Below are 18,860 nucleotides of genomic sequence, written 5' to 3' on the forward strand. Positions count from 1 at the left end.
ATCTAACAAGATGAAACTACTCTTTTTAATATGAAAATGCATTCACTCTCTTCCTGAAAGGGGGACTGCCCAAAAAGTCATTGGTTACTTCATCGGCTCCAAGTCCAGAACCAACTGGCCTCATGCTAATAGTCTGCAACAAATGGATGAAATTGAGAAGTCAACCATCACCGTTAGGTATAGTTAGATTAAGTAGGTGAAATAGCAAGGGAATTGTAGCAAGAAATAGAAGCATATTAATGAACGTGAAATTTCTAAATATTTAACAATTGGCCCTTATGAGCAAAGATTGTTCTCTACTGCAAGAAAACTAAGCATCCAACAATGATGTTAGTCAAATCAGCCTTAGAGGGTGCCACCATGGTATACCACCATGACCACTTTATTTACTGTCTCATTGAGTAAGCACAGGTTTAGCTGGGAAAAGGCTACAGACAAAATGGTTATCATGTACACCTAATTATCAAGAGCCTCTTCTATAATGAAGGGTATTTGCTGGATATTCAAATATTCTCACACTACCTAATCTGAAAGAATAATCCACATATTTCTCTCACAGACCTTTTTTTCATGAAACTTCCGGTCTGTTCATTCAGAGATACTGGGTTATCCCACTGAAGCATTAGCATCTCCCCATGAATCACTGTAAATGCATAACTCAAGCATCTGTCCTTCTAGACAAAATGAGCATGAGGCATACTATTCAACCAGCTATACACTGAGATTTCCCTTGCCCCAAGTGTTCAGAGCCTCTTCAATGTGGGGTTACAATGCTGCAACTGTCCACTTTCAGCAAGTGCCAGTGTAGTATTAATGAATTTACTTTTAACTTTTGCCTTCTTCAGTCAAAGGTCACTGGGATAGGATGATGAAGGATTGCTAGGAATGTAAGCCCCCTGCTAAGAGAATTTACTTTTTGTCATATTGAAGCATATTCCTGGTTTGCCAGGCAAAGTACCAGTTTATTCTAGTTGCCCCAGTATAATTATTAGTAGTGCCCTTTTTACTCTCAGAAGTGTCCTGGTTTGGAGACTTCCCTGGTGGAGCAGTGGTTAAGAATCTGCCTGCCAATGCAGGGGACACAGGTTAGAGCCCTGGTCCGGGAAGATCCCACATGCCGCGGAGCAACTAAGCTTATGCACCACAACCACTGAGGCTGCGCTCTAGAGCCCGTGAGCCGCAACTACTGAAGCCCGCGTGCCTAGAACCTGTGCTCCGTGGCAAGAGAAGCCACTGCAATGAGAAGCCCATGCACCGCAACGAACAGTAGCCCCAGCTCGCCAAAACTAGAGAAAGCCTGCGTGCAGCAGCAAAGACCTAATGCAGCCAAAAATAAATAAATAAATAAATAAAATTTTTTTAAAGTGTCCCAGTTTGGATAATAAATTATATATTCACCCTACATATATACTATTTTCACTTGATAATAAAGTGCTACTGGGCATGCCTAACTTTTCTTCTTGGTGGATTGGCTCACCAAGTTATGCGCAGCGTAAGCATGGCCAATGGCCAACTGTTTAAACTCTACTAGAAACTATTAATAAGAAGAGAATAGTTACTTGTCAAAGAAGGCGTAGTTTTGCTCCAAATCTCTAGGAATCTCTGCTGTGATTCTCCGAACAGTGATTTCCACAAGCACCCTAATAGGCTACATATACTTTGAATATCATTGTATCCACTAAGTCATGAGAACTAAATGGTAGAATAAATTGTACTATAGCTTGGCTCTGCTGGAGAGGCTTTCCTTGGTGTAGGGCCCTCTCATATCTGGCATTTTGGGTAATAGGGTGAATTATTCAGAGGCTCACTCCCATATCTGATAGGCATTTCTCCAATATAAGTGGGCCCACCAAACCTGTGCCATTTTACTAGTAGTATGGTACTACGTAAAAGGCGCAACTTCTTTCACTTTGAAGGCAGTCTCTTAGCAGATCTCTTAATAGATCCATTAAAAGGTAAATGGAGCTGGAGACCTCCATATCTTTTTGCATTTCATCTGCCCACCTCTGGCACTGCACATGAAGGCACTAGAATACGTGATACTCCCTGATCTCATAGTCCTTTCAGCATGATGGCATCAAGGTACTAGAATATATGATGTCCTGTGAAACAGTGAGAAAATCAGGGTGCCTGAAGGCTACATTTTATGTATTGAATCTGAAGAGTTAACATGACCCTGAGATAGGATGAGGAAAATGAATTGTTCTCACTGTAAGGTTAAAGAAAACTGCTTCTTTTTTTCTCTGTATATTGGAATAGATAAAAATCAAGAGCTATATAGTAGATGCCACGGACTCTGTTAATTTGTTCCAATAAAAAGATAACTTCTATGCCTGGGCCGGTGCAGTGGGTACCGGGGCCCCGGAGGCCACGGGGCTTACTTACTGCAGCGTCTGGTGGGAATGGGAGTCGCCTCACGTGGGAGAGGCTGCGAAGGCATAATTAAAGGGAAAACCTCCTTGTTATTCTTGTAAATGCTTGGTTAAACTATCAGAAATGGAATTAAATAATAAAGCTGATGGACGCCATCCAAAAAAAAAATGATAACATCTGGAACAGCAAATGAAAACTAGTCACTATCTGAATAAGCTGCTGAAATTATGTCAATTTTTTTAAAACCAATATGCCTTCTGAATGGCCAAACCGGTAAGGTAAATGAGGTTTCCACTGATTGGTTTTGGCTTTAAGTCTGTGTTCAAGGCACTGGACACAGTTACCCTATAAATGAGTGCAAGTTTAGGGAAAGTTTGGTGGAAGATTTAAGCAGTCTTATGACATTACAGAACCTTCCTCAAACATACCACGCCTTCCTCTTTTTTTTCTTCTTTCTTTTTTTTTTTTTTTTTCCAGAGTGCCTGTTTCTGCTAATGGACTTAGTTTTTGGAACAGAAGAATTCCCGTGACTATCCATCATGGGGGCCCAAGACAAGCCTCTTTTTACCAGACTTAGAATCTTTGTTTGTTTTCGGTTTTCCAGTTCAAGTGAGACTTTAGAAGGCTACCTATCTATTTCAATCCCAATGACCCTGTAATCAATTAGGCACCCCTAAAGATGCTTGCAGGTCATATAATTCTGAATATGACTCTACCTTTGCTGCCTGTAATGGAAACCATAACCACTTATGCCACTCTAAGATCCATCATTCCCATCGAAATCATAGAACCCATTTTAATCCTGCCCCAATCACTTAGGTAAATTATTTAAGCTCTAAATTAAAATTACTGGTATTTTAGCAGGTTGTTTCTCCTTCTTGCACTTGATATTTCTATAATACCTTACAGTTACCAGGAATAAAATGAGTTAAAACACACTAAGTATTTAGAACAGTACCTGGCATAAAGAAAGTGTTCAATGTCAGCTATTATTTATTTTCTTTTGAATTATTTTTCCTTTTTTTGGTAACGGTTTAAATATATGACTAGGTATGGCACCTTACGTGAACTGACTTAAGAGATTCTATCTCTCTTGTTTAGTCTAATAAGATCTATTTTCTTACTAAATAAAACCGTTTTTCCTTTGTCCAGCTTGATATCACCCTGTCTGAATGATAGAGGCCTTGAAGCACCAGGAAGTCTGCGTGTTTGCAATTTACTGATGTTTACATGTAGGGTTAGAATAAACAACACAATTCTTCCAGAATTCGTTGGTAATCATCTTTTTTTACACTAAAATAGATAGTTCTCTCTAAGAGATTCACTAGAGGTGTCATAGAGCATTGTGGCTTTGAAAAGACCAGAGTTCAAATCCTGGTTCTGCCACTTGCTGGCTATTGTTCATTTAGCAAGTTTCTTAAACTCTTTCAACTCTATCACATGAGAATTGAATTTTATTATATGTAAAATGCCCAGCAAAGAACTTCTCACTCTTAACATTATTATTAATAGCCTCAACACAAAATCATTTTTGTTATTTATTACACATACAGTTATAGTGAATGTCCTTTGAAACAAATTACAAATAACCCAGTAAACAGAAGGTGAAACTAACAGCTTTAGAGTATTACCTTGGATGGCTTTAGATCACAGATAAAGGTGTCCTAGTCCACAGCAGTAATTGATGATCTTTATTCACAAAGGAAGAAAACAACACATTTCCCTCACACATCACTAGGTCTGAGTTATGGAGGCATTCATTATTTTGAGTACCTCCCATTCCTCACTACCATCCATAAAGTGTTTTCTCACCTTGCACCCTTGATAACATGAAAAGTGAAAATATAGCTTCTAAATACCATACAGCAATTAGGGTAATGATCCCTCCACGTACAGGGCACTGGACTGCTCTCCACACCACCCCATTTCAGCTGACTAGGAAGGTTGCCATAGGGTGCTACTTAAAAAAGCAATTTCCTATAAAAGCTATGGAAAGAAATTGTCTGTTGAAAATTACCACTAGAAATTGAGCTTGCATCTGTCTTACCAAAAATGTTAAATTCTTTCAGCAGTTATTTGAATTCTATTCCAAAGTAATATTAAACCATTTAAGACAACACTGCATAATTCAAAAGAAAAGAATAGATAGACTGTAGGAAGGAAAATTGTATAATACTGTGGTTTAATGTAATAGAAATCCATTATCTGGATCTAACCATAATTTCAGCCGTTAAAGCACCAGGGACTCCATCAGTATAGACACTATATTCTGACTCAATTACATTGTGCATTAAAAGTAGTGGTTTACAGAATCTATTAGACTTGTCATTACCCTTGTGCCATACTCGATTGACCAAAGGGGTGGAGGAAACCCTCTCTCCTAAGGGAAAAGAAAACTAAGAAGCAAATTCAGTGGAATGCATAATAGGTGCTCCTTGGGAGAATGCTTTAGGTTTCAGTTCATTTCTTTATAAGATGAATCTTCCCACCAAAAGCATCAGAGTAAACAGCATGCCTCATTATTCCTTTCCACTGTTCATACAGCATGCATGTAGGTATAATGCTGATTAATGCATAAAAAATTACAATATTCAATGACTTTGAATAAGCAGTGGAGGAAGCAAACATTTACTAGATTCCATGAATAAAAACCTCTCTAATAAAGCTTATGTTGGAGGATAATGGCTCCAGCTACCCTAGCAAAGGAGGCAGAGTCCCCTTTCCTATGAAGAGCTGGGCTCATGTGTGATGTTGGGAACAACACAAGCCCATACATCACTCTGAAGTGACAAGGCAAATAAATAGCAATTGAGAAAATAAGTTCTTCAGATACATATCATTTGGTGGGCATTCGATAATCTCAAAAAGCACATATGGGAATTGTATGTATAGGCTTTTATGGTCTGTAACTAAAAAAGCTTTGATTTTACAAATTATTTTCCTCTAGAAACCAGAAGCATGGTATTTCAGATGGAATAATTCCCTAATGTAATTAGTTTTGGCCTGCCAGTAAAGATTTGTCAAAAATAATAATAATACATATAGATTAAATAGTAATAATTATTATAGACTAAATAAATAGGTAAATTTTTCATGTGGATATTTTGCCATAACCTGAATCTCAAAATAACGAATAGAACACCAATTTTGGTTTTCACAGCTGCAAAAGAAGTATAACATTTTACTTTTTTTTTTAAAACATAACACCAATTAGTTTATACCTTCACAAAATGAAGAAGATTAAGATAGTGCAATTCACATGGTACAAAACCCACTAAACACAGAACTGAGGAAAACCCTAAAGATCAAGAGGCACCTACTTCATAATTTCTCTTCCTCACATTAAAGAGAAGAAATATACCCCATCTGTATTTAGGGGTGAGGGTACTAGAGCCAATCTCCAATCTTCTTACCATGGGGTTACACTTTATTTTCATTGGATCCTGGTTTAGGTCCACTAATTAATGCTCTTATTTTTAGTCTTTATTAGTTATTTTATCCTTTTTCTTTTTCTGGAGAACTTTCTAGGAGGTAAACTTTCTGAGTATTTAGTTGCATGTTTGTAAAAGACACCTGATTATTAATTTAAAACATGTCACTGTTAATAGAATCAGAAATGTTAAAGGTGATTTAGATCCATAATATCCAAACTGGACTAATCTTCAGAATTATTTATGGTGCTTCCCAGACATGCTGTTTTGGGCTGAATTATGTCCCCTCAAAATTCATGTGTTGAATTCCTAACCATCACTACCTCAGACTGTGCCTGTTTTTGAAGATATGGCCTTCAAAGAGGTAATTAATAAGGAGTAAGGTCATAAAGGTGAGCCCTAAACCAATATGACTGGTTTTCTTATAAGTGTAGATTAGGACACAGACAGGCAGAGAGGAAAGTTCATGTGAAAACAGTGGAAGAAGAGGCTCTCTACAAGCCAATGAGAAAGGCCTCAGAAGGAATCAACCCTGCTAATACCTTGATCTCAGACTCCTAGCCCCCAGAGTCATGAGAAAATTAATTTCTGTTGTTTAAGCCACCCAGGCTGTGGTACTTTGTTGTTAGGGTAGCCATAGCAGACTAAAATACCCACTAAATCAAAATTTCTAAGTATTGGCCAAATAATTTTTCTCTTTTAAAATATCCCTAGGTTTACATATCCAAAGGAAATGAAAACAGGATATCAAAGAGATATCTGCCAACCCACTTTTATTGCAGCATTAGTTGCAATAGCCAAGATATGGAAATAACCTAAATGTCTGTCAAAGATGAGTGGATAAAGAAGATCTGATATATATATATATATATATATATATATATATATCACAAGTGAATATTATTCACCCATGAGAAAGAAGGAAATCCTGTTTGTGACATGTATGGAACTTGAGGGCATTATGCTAAGTGAAATAAGTCAGACAGAGGAAGACAAATACTGTATGGTATCACTTATATGTGGAATCTGAAAAAGCTGAACTTGTAGAAACAAAGAATAGAATGGTAGTTACCATGGGCTGGGGGTGGGAGAAGCAGGGAGATATTAGTCAAACGTTACAAACTTCCAGTTGGAAGTTAGAAGTTGGAAGATGAATAAATTCTGGGACATCTAATGCCCATCACTGTGATTACATTTAGCAATAATGCATTATATACTTGAAAGTTGTTCAGACAGTAGACCTTAAACGTTCTCACCACAAAAATGAAACAGTAATTATGTGACATGATGGAGGTGTTAGCTAACCTATGGTGGTAGTCATTTGCAATATATAACTGTATCAAACCAAAATATATACCTTAAACTTACAAAATGTTATATGACAATTATATCTCAATAAAGCTGGGAGAAAAATATCTCCAGGTGATTTTGCTAATTGGCCAGGCTTAGATCAACCCCACCAACCAGAAGTTGAATTCAGTTACTTATCAATTCATTTTGCCTTGTTTTGTTTTGATTTTTGAGAGAACAATTACCAAGCATCTGCTGACCTAGGAATAGTTCCAGACACTGGGGATACAGATGAATAAGACACGATAATTGCATTCAAAGAGCTCACCAGACTTCCGGGTAAGATGGCGGAAGAGTAAGACGCGGAGATCACCTTCCTCCCCACGAATACACCAGAAATACAGCTACACGTGGAACAACTCCTACAGAACACCTACTGAATGCGGGCAGAAGACCCCAGACCTCCCAAAAGGCAAGAAACTCCCCACATACCTGGGTAGGGCAAAGCAGAGAGATTCCCGCACAGAGGATCGGTGCCGAGCGGCACTCACCAGCCCGAGAGGCTTGTCTGCTCGCCCGCCGGGGCAGGCGGCGCTGGAAGCTGAGGCTCGGGCTTCGGTCGGAGCGCAGGGAGAGGACTGGGGCTGGTGGCGAGAACTCAGCCTGAAAGGGGCTAATGTGCCACAGCTAGCCGGGAGGGAGTCCAGGAAAACTCTGGAGCTGCCGAAGAGGCAAGAGACTTTTTCTTCCTTCTTGGTTTCCCGGTGCGCGAGGAGAGGGGATTAAGAGCGCTGCTTAAAGGGGCTCCACAGACGGGCGCGAGTCACGACTGAAAGCGCGGAGCCCAGTGACGGGTGTGGGACGCTGGGGCTGCTGCTGCCGCCGCCGGGAGGCCTGTGTGCGAGCGCAGGTCACTGTCCACACCGCCTTTCCGGGAGCCTGTGCAGCCCGCCACTGCCAGGGTCCCGGGATCCAGGGGCGGCTTCCCTGGGAGAACGCACGGCGCGCCTCGGGCTGGTGCAACGTCACGCCGAACTCTGCCGCTGCAGGCTCGCCCCGCACTCCGTGCCCCTCCCTCCCGCCCGGCCTGAGTGAGCCAGAGTCCCCGAAGAGGCTGCTCCTTTAGCCCTGTCCTGTCTGAGCGAAGAACAGACGCCCTCCGGCGACCTACGTGCAGAGGCGGGGCCAAATCCAAAGCTGAGACCCAGGAGCTGTGAGAACAAAGAAGAGAAAGGGAAACCTCTCCCAGCAGCCTCAGAAGCAGCGGATTAAAGCTCCACAATCAACTTGATGTACCCTGCATCTGTGGAATACATGAATAGACAACACATCATCCCAAATTGAGGAGCCAGGAGTCAGTGCTGTGCCTCTGAGGTGGGAGAGCCAACTTCAGGACACTGGTCCACAAGAGACCTCCCAGCTCCACATAATATCAAACGGCGAAAATCTTCCAGAGATCTCCATCTCAACACCAGCACCCAGCTTCACTCAACGACCAGCAAGCTACAGTGCTGGACACCCTATGCCAAACAACTAGCAAGACAGGAACACAACGCCACCCATTAGCAGAGAGGTGGCCTAAAATCATAAAAAGTCCGCAGACACCCCAAAACACACCACCAGACGTGGACCTGCCCACCAGAAAGACAAGATCCAGCCTCATCCACCAGAACACAGGCACTAGTCCCCTCCACCAGGAAGCCTACACAACCCACTAAACCAACCTTAGCCACTGGAGACAGACACCAAAAACAACGGGAACTACGAACGTGCAGCCTGCAAAAAGGAGACCCCAAACACAGTAACATAAGCAAAATGAGAAGACAGAAAAACACACAGCAGGAGAAGGAGCAAGATAAAAACCCACCAGACCTAACAAATGAAGAGGTAATAGGCAGTCTACCTGAAAAAGAATTCAGAATAATGATGGTAAAGCTGATCCAAGATTCTATTTCCCAGATCCAAACTCTTGGAAATAGAAAGGACAAAATGCAAGAAACAGATAACAAGGACCTAGAAGAACTAAAGATGAATCAAGCATCGATTAAAAACACAATAAATGAAATAAAACATACTCTAGATGGGATCAATAGCAGAATAACTGAGGCAGAAGAACGGATAAGTGAGGTGGAAGATAAAATAGTGGAAATAACTGCTGCAGAGCAAAATAAAGAAAAAAGAATGAAAAGAACAGAGGACAGTCTCAGAGACCTCTGGGACAACATTAAACGCACCAACATTCGAATTATAGGGGTTCCAGAAGAAGAAGAGAAAAAGAAAGGGACTGAGAAAATATTTGAAGAGATTATAGTTGAAAACTTCCCTAATATGGGAAAGGAAATAGTTAATCAAGTCCAGGAGGCACAGAGAGTCCCATACAGAATAAATCCAAGGAGAAATGCGCCAAGACACATATTAATCAAACTGTCAGGGCTTCCCTGGTGGCGCAGTGGTTGAGAATCTGCCTGCCAATGCAGGGGGCACGGGTTCGAGCCCTGGTCTGGGAAGATCCCGCATGCCACGGAGCAACTGGGCCCGTGAGCCACAACTACTGAGCCTGCGCGTCTGGAGCCTGTGCTCCGCAACAAGAGAGGCCACGACAGTGAGAGGCCCGCGCACCATGATGAAGAGTGGCCCCCACTTGCCACAACTAGAGAAAGTCCTTGCACAGAAACGAAGACCCAACACAGCCAAAAATAAAAAAAAAAAAAAAAAAAAAAAAAAAAACTGTCAAAAATTAAACACAAAGAAATCATATTAAAAGCAGCAAGGCAAAAACAACAAATAACACACAAGGGAATCCCCATCAGGATAACAGCTGATCTCTCAGCAGAAACTCTACAAGCCAGAAGGGAGTGGCAGGACATAATTAAAGTGATGAAGGAGAAAAACATGCAACCAAGATTACTCTACCCAGTAAGGATCTCATTCAGATGTGATGGAGAAATTAAAACGTTTACAGACAAGCAAAAGCTGAGAGAGTTCAGCACCACCAAAACAGCTTTACAACAAATGCTAAAGGAACTTCTCTAGGCAAGAAACACAACAGAAGGAAAAGACCTACAATAACGAACCCAAAACAATTAAGAAAATGGGAATAGGAACATACATATCGATAACTACCTTAAATGTAAATGGACTAAATGCTCCCACCAAAAGACACAGATTGGCTGAATGGATACAAAAACAAGACCCATCTATATGCTGTCTACAAGAGACCCACTTCAGACCTAGAGACACATACAGACTGAAAGTAAGGGGATGGAAAAAGATATTCCATGCAAATGGAAACCAAAAGAAAGCTGGAGTAGCAATTCTCATATCAGACAAAATAGACTTTAAAATAAAGACTACTAGAAGAGACAAAGAAGGACACTACATAATGATCAAGGGATCGATCCAAGAAGAAGATATAACAATTGTAAATATTTATGCACCCAACATAGGAGCACCTCAATACATAAGGCAAATACTAAATAACAGCCATAAAAAGAGAAATCGACAGTAACACACTCATAGTAGGGGACTTTAACACCCCACTTTCACCAATGGACAGATCATCCAAAATGAAAATAAATAAGGAAACACAAGCTTTAAATGATACATTAAACAAGATGGACTTAACTGATATTTATAGGACATTCCATCCAAAAACAACAGAATACACATTTTTCTCAAGTGCTCATGGAACATTCTCCAGGATAGATCATATCTTGGGTCACAAATCAAGCCCTGGTAAATTTAAGAAAATTGAAATTGTATCAAGTATCTTTTCTGACCACAATGCTATGAGACTAGATATCAATTACAGGAAAAGAGCTGTAAAAAATACAAACACATGGAGGCTAAACAATACACTACTCAATAACGAAGTGATCACTGAAGAAATCAAAGAGGAAATTAAAAAATACCTTGAAACAAATGACAATGGAGACACGATGACCCAAAACCTATGGGATGCAGCAAAAGCAGTTCTAAGAGGGAAGTTTATAGCAATACAATCCCACCTTAAGAAACAGGAAACATCTCGAATAAACAACCTAACCTTGCACCTAAAGCAATTAGAGAATGAAGAACAAAAACACCCCAAAGTTAGCAGAAGGAAAGAAATCATAAAAATCAGATCAGAAATAAATGAAAAAGAAATGAAGGAAACGATAGCAAAGATATAAAAACTAAAAGCTGGTTCTTTGAGAAGATAAACAAAATTGATAAACAATTAGCCAGACTCATCAAGAAAAAAAGGGAGAAGACTCAAATCAATAGAATTAGAAATGAAAAAGGAGAAGTAACAACTGACACTGCAGAAATACAAAAGATCATGAGAGATTACTATAAGCAACTCTATGCCAATAAAATGGACAACCTGGAAGAAATCGACCAATTCTTAGAAATGCACAACCTGCCAAGACTGAATCAGGAAGAAATAGAAAATATGAACAGACCAATCACAAGCACTGAAATTGAAACTGTGATAAAATATCTTCCATCAAACAAAAGCCCAGCACCAGATGGCTTCACAGGTGAATTCTATCAAGCATTTAGAAAAGAGCTAACACCTATCCTTCTCAAACTCTTCCAAAATATAGCAGAGGGGGGAACACTCCCAAACTCATTCTACGAGGCCACCATCACCTTGATACCAAAACCAGACAAGGATGTCACAAAGAAAGAAAACTACAGGCCAATATCACTGATGAACATAGATGCAAAAATCCTCAACAAAATACTAGCAAACAGAATCCAACAGCACATTAAAAGGATCATACACCATGATCAAGTGGGGTTTATTCCAGGAATGCAAGGATTCTTCAATATACGCAAATCAATCAACGTGATACACCACATTAACAAATTGAAGGAAAAAAACCATATGATCATCTCAATAGATGCAGAGAAAGCTTTCGACAAAATTCAACACCCATTTATGATAAAAACCCTGCAGAAAGTAGGCATAGAGGGAACTTTCCTCAACATAATAAAGGCCATATATGACAAACCCACAGCCAGCATCGTCCTCAATGGTGAAAAACTGAAACCATTTCCACTAAGATCAGGAACAAGACAAGGTTGCCCACTCTCACCACTCTTATTCAACATAGTTTTGGAAGTTTTAGCCACAGCAATCAGAGAAGAAAAGGAAATAAAAGGAATCCAAATCGGAAAAGAAGAAGTAAAGCTGTCACTGTTTGCAGATGACATGATACTATACATAGAGAATCCTAAAGATGCTACCAGAAAACTACTAGAGCTAATCAATGAATTTGGTAAAGTAGAAGGATACAAAATTAATGCACAGAAATCTCTGGCATTCCTATATACTAATGATGAAAAATCTGAAAGTGAAATCAAGGAAACACTCCCATTTACCACTGCAACAAAAAGAATAAAATATCTAGGAATAAACCTACCTAAGGAGACAAAAGACCTGTATGCAGAAAATTATAAGACACTGATGAAAGAAATGAAAGATGATACAAATAGATGGAGAGATGTACCATGTTCTTGGATTGGAAGAATCAACATTGTGAAAATGACTCTACTACCCAAAGCAATCTACAGATTCAATGCAATCCCTATCAAACTACCACTGGCATTTTTCACAGAACTAGAGCAAAAAATTTCACAATTTGTATGGAAACACCAAAGATCCCGAATAGCCAAAGCAATCTTGAGAACGAAAAATGGAGCTGGAGGAATCAGGCTCCCTGACTTCAGACTATACTACAAAGCTACAGTAATCAAGACAGTATGGTACTGGCCCAAAAACAGAAAGATAGATCAATGGAACAGGATAGAAAGCCCAGAGATAAACCCACGCACATATGGTCACCTTATCTTTGATAAAGGAGGCAGGAATGTACAGTGGAGAAAGGACAGTCTCTTCAATAAGTGGTGCTGGGAAAACTGGATAGGGACATGTAAAAGTATGAGATTAGATCACTCCCTAACACCATACACAAAAATAAGCTCAAAATGGATTAAAGACCTAAATGTAAGGCCAGACACTATCAAACTCTTAGAGGAAAACATAGGCAGAACACTCTATGACATAAATCACAGCAAGATCCTTTTGGACCCACCTCCTAGAGAAATGGAAATAAAGACAAAAATAAACACATGGGACCTAATGAAACTTAAAAGCTTTTGCACAGCAAAGGAAACCATAAACAAGACCAAAAGACAACCCTCAGAATGGGAGAAAATATTTGCCAATGAAGCAACTGACAAAGGATTAATCTCCAAAATTTATAAGCAGCTCAGGCAGCTCAATAACAAAAAAACAAACAACCCAATCCAAAAATGGGCAGAAGACCTAAATAGACATTTCTCCACAGAAGATATACAGACTGCCAACAAACACATGAAACGATGCTCAACATCTTTACTCATTAGAGAAATGCAAATCAAAACTACAATGAGATATCATCTCACACCAGTCAGAATGGCCATCATCAAGAAATCTAGAAACAATAAATGCTGGAGAGGGCGTGGAAAAAAGGGAACACTCTTGCACTGCTGGTGGGAATGTGAATTGGTACAGCCACTATGGAGAACGGTATGGAGGTTCCTTAAAAAACTACAAATAGAACTACCATATGACCCAGCAATCCCACTACTGGGCATATACCCTGAGAAAACCATAATTCAAAAAGAGACATGTACCAAAATGTTCATAGCAGCCCTATTTACAATAGCCCGGAGATGGAAACAACCTAAGTGCCCATCATCGGATGAATGGGTAAAGAAGATGTGGCACATATATACAATGGAATATTACTCAGCCATAAAAAGAAATGAAATTGAGCTATTTGTAATGAGGTGGATGGACCTAGAGTCTGTCATACAGAGTGAAGTAAGTCAGAAAGAGAAAGACAAATACTGTATGCTGACACACATATATGGAATTTAAGGAAAAAAATGTCATTAAGAACATAGGGGTAAGACAGGAATAAAGACACAGACCTACTAGAGAATGGACTTGAGGATATGGGGAGGGGGAAGGGTAAGCTGTGACAAAGTGAAAGAGCGGCATGGACATATATACACTACCAAACGTAAGGTAGATAGCTAGTGGGAAGCAGCCACATAGCACAGGGAGATCAGCTCGGTGCTTTGTGACCGCCTGGAGGGGTGGGATAGGGAGGGTGGGAGGGAGATGCAAAAGGGAGGGGATATGGGAACATATGTATATGTATAACTGATTTAATTTAAAAAAAAAAAGAGCTCACCATTTAAAGGATATAGATATAAGATGTGGAATTAACACAGAGCACAGAGTGTCAAAGGGATACTGTTGAAGGGTACTTAACAAAGTCTGCAGAGGTCAGGGAAAGCTTCTTGAAAGAGGAAGTGTTTGAGATGTGCATTAGAATATGGTTAGAGGTAAAGCAAGTAAAGAAAACTGGAGGAAGAGAGAATGCAAATATTAGCAACACTTATTTTATAGCTGAGGAACTGAGGCCCAAGTGGGTTAGGCAGTTCCCGAAGGTCATAAATGCTGCAAGCAGAAGAGCTGAGATTTTAACCCAAGTAACCTGACCTCATGCCCCAGGCTCTTCCCAGCTTACTTCCTCTGTGCTTCACCAAGTTTTCCTCCCTGCATCATTATCTTAGTCTATTCAGGCTGCTATAACAGAATACCATAGACTGGGTGACTTAGAAACAACAGAAAGTTATTTCTTATGGCTCTGGAGGCTGGGAAGTCCAAGACCAAGGTGCTAACAGATATAGTGTCTGATGAGGACCCTCTTCCTGGTACATAACTGGTGACATTTCCTGTGTCCTCACATGGTACAAGGAGCAAGGAATCTTTCTGAAGCTTCTTTTGTAAAGTCACTAATCCCATTCATAAGGGCTCCACCTTTATGACCTAATCACCTCCCAAAGGCCCCACCTCCTAACACCACCTGCAGGATTAAGATTTCAACATTTGACTCTTGGGGGACATAAAATTCAGACCATAGCTGTATAAACATTTCAAATTTTATCACACGATACACTTTAAATATGTGTGTTTTATTGTATTATTCATATACCAATAGAGATATTTTTAAAAATCCGTCAGTTTGAAAAGCTTTCAGGTAAAGATACATGGTTAAAAAATTATGAAGTCAGGGCCTCCCTGGTGGCGCAGTGGTTGAGAGTCCGCCTGCCGATGCAGGGGATGCGGGTTCGTGCCCCGGTCTGGGAGGATCCCATGTGCCGCGGAGCGGCTGGGCCCGTGAGCCGTGGCCTCTGGGCCTGCGCGTCCGGAGCCTGTGCTCCGCAACGGGAGAGGCCACAGCAGTGAGAGGCCCGCATACCGCAAAAAGAAAAAAAAAAAAAAAAAAAAAATTATGAAGTCATAACAATAATTAGAAAACTGCCAATGACACACAATCTAAATATCCCATATAATAAGTTAATGTGTAATATTTTATAATACAGATTAAGACCTTCATACATAAATACATTAAGATATGGTGAGTCCAACATTTTTTTAGTGGGTGGGCAGCTAAAGATACTCTGAAACTTCATCAAAGGGCCTGCATCAAAGAACCAGGCTCCGTCTAGAGGCTGGAATATATATGAACGTCTTTGGCAGCCATTGACAGGAAGGGATCCTAAGAACAAACTAAAGTGATCATTTAGGGCTGACAGCCTTATAAATGCTCCTCTATACCTATAGGAAGGACATAAATCATAATTGAGCTATTAAATCAGGAGAGCGAAGTTTGAGTCCCATAATTAATGCACAGTGGTTCATTCCACTATTCTCTCTACTTTGAAATTTTCCATAATAACCAAATACATTTTGGTTCAGCCACACAGTAGACTATTAAGTGGTCTCTAAAACACGTATTTTCAAAGAACATTTAATAACCTGAAGAACAGCTCAAAATAAAATGCTAAGGGCAAAAGGCAGGATTAAAATTAAGTATGTACCATGATCCCAATTATTGGTGTATGTGTTTATAAACAAGAAGATGAATCAAAACGTCTGCAGTGTGACCTCCGTGTGAGGGGACCATGAGTGATAATTGTTTTCTTCTTTTTATCTCTATTTTAAAAATTATCTCCAGTCAACACAGAATATTAAGTATATACAATAAAGTGTGTATGTGTGCTTGTAAAGTTTAGTATTAATTGACTAAGCTGTTTGAGGTAAAAGTAGAGAATGAGAAACTTTGGGGCCTCTCTCCAGGCCTATAATTTTACAGCATGTCTCAAATCTAGCTTCACATTAGAAAGACATAGGTTATCTATAAAAAATTCTAATGCCTAAGCCCCATTCAAAGAGCTGGTGATGTAACTGGTCTTGAGTAGAGTCCAAGTATGAGTTTTATTTCTCCTTGTTTTAGAGTTTTGTTCGGGTTTTGGTGGGGGGGGGGAGGGGGTATTTGTTTTTTACTTCTCTCCAAGTGAATCTAGTTTGATTAAAAATTAAAAATCAGTGCTCTGTATGTATGGATTAAAAATCAGTGCTCTGTATGTATGGATCAACTATTATTTACCAAGCACTATAACTTGCTAGAGTGAAATGTACATGGAAATGCACAAACTTGAGAAAAGAAGCATGGAGATCACTTGGAGATAGAGAGGAAAAACAAATCATCACTGTAAACTTCCTAGCTAGAAGCAATTGGAACACAATTAGCAGAGATTCTATATCTGTATGTATACAAAGCTTCCATAGTGATATTCTGAATTCCCTCATGGTCATCTGCTAGAAGTTTATTCAGGTAAGTTCAGAGAATGTGACAAATAATTGCACTTGCTAATAATTTCAGCTGTTTGTGTACAGGAGCATGTATTGATTCCACTGAACTCTATGTAGAGACTGCAATTTGGCCAGTCTTCTCTCCTGATGTCCTTAGTTAGGCCAATAGGCTGGAAGTTACCATGCTGGTTAGGAAAATGGATGCTGATTATCAAGAGGAATTAGGGATGTTACTGTGCAACGGGGACAGGAGGAGTAAAGTCTGGAACCAATGGGCTCCCCTAGGTTGCCGGCTAGTTCCACCTTATCCAGCAGTAATAAATTTTAGAAAAACTATAGCAATCTAATATAGGGAGACCCTCTCAGCCCTAGAAGAACTGACTGAGGGCAAAGAAATTAGATAATGGACAAGGGAATGAAGGAATTAAGAATTAGGAATTTACCTCCCCTTATCCAGTAACTAAATTTTTTCCTTTCCATGTTCCCTACTATTTTATATAGGATGAGCTGGTGATGATAAACCTTATAAATTTGATACATATTTAAGTATATCAATACAGAATAGTGATTGAACTAGAGGATTTATGAACATCGCCCAGATGGGTAATGATTGATGAGATTTTGAGCCTCCCCTTTCTTCAATTATGAAAAGAATAGTTATTTTATATTATGTTCTTTTAATATGAACAATGCTGCTGGCTCCCATTGTTACAGGCAAGTTTAAATCTAGGAAGAAGAATACATACGCATGTGAGGTTGCCTAAGGGTGACTGCAGCAGACACCACAGATTGATTCCCTCAAGGCCACTGCAGCAGCCTTACAATATATCTCCCTGTTCACTAGAGGTTAGAAAATTGTCTACATTTCCCAAGTTCCCTGTAGCTAGGTTATACATTTGACTACATTCCCCTAACAGACTCACTTATGAGACCTTGATGGTAGAGGCAAGATTATGAGCAGGGCCTGCACAGATCTAACAAACATGATCAAGGAGGGCTTGGAATTTCAACAGCAGCACTTGAGGAAGTTTGGTGAATAGGTGTAGAACAACAGAGGGAAGAAGTACAATTTCTTGGCTTCTTTCAGAACAGAGCAATGATGTGTTTGGGCATTTCTTCTACTTGTATCACCTGTGTGTGTATACAACATTGATCCAGTGCACACTCAGAAATTCTCTGAGCCAATTAACACTCTGTAATAAATTCCTTCCCATTTAAACTAACCAGAATGATTTTGACTGTAACTAAAAACACTGACTAATACAAGGAGATAGTGATATATATATAACTGAAATGCTGATAGACTAAAACTGTGTTTATATACGCTTTATACTAACCTGCTAGAACAAGACCAAGTTTATATATTATTTATATAACTTACATTATAATAATGTATAAATTATGTTTACATTAAATTTATATTAAGCAAGTCAGAATGCTCTCTTGGCCTATAATTATGGTGGGGAGGGGGAGCCTTAAAATTTTAAAAAGTTTTTAAATAAGATTTTCTCATTTATTGAAGGCTTACATGTGAGTTGAAATGAAAAAAGGCAACTATGAGACAGAAGCTGGGCAAATACCACATCTTAGTTCTTAACATATTAAATTATAGACTGTCTTTAATATAAGATCACAGTTTAAGTCATCTTCCAAGGATTGTCTTAAAAACAGAGGGGAAGAAAGGATCTCATGACACTTAAGTAGGAAAGGTGAGACCTCTAATTACTCAGAAAAGAGAAGAAAATGAATCTTCAATTCCTAATTTGGCAAACGTCAAAAACGGTATTTTAAAAAGATGCTAATAACATCAATTTGAAAGAGGTCACAGTATTTGTAAACTATTGAAGATCTTTACAGTGTTTTCCCATTTGAATAAAACATTACATCTCTGTTACTTGAAATTTCAAATTTTAGAATATGTGACATGAAGCTCTGTTAATTATGGAGGCTGCTTTTTTCTTCAGAATCTCTGGATGAATAAGACAGATATGAGAACCAGGTGTTATATCATTGTATAAATGGACAGTTGATTGAATGACTGTGTCCAGAGAATGGCATACCAT

This window comes from Mesoplodon bidens (genome assembly GCF_964165515.1).
Source record: "Mesoplodon bidens genome assembly, chromosome: 2".
Lineage (NCBI taxonomy): Eukaryota > Metazoa > Chordata > Mammalia > Artiodactyla > Ziphiidae > Mesoplodon > Mesoplodon bidens.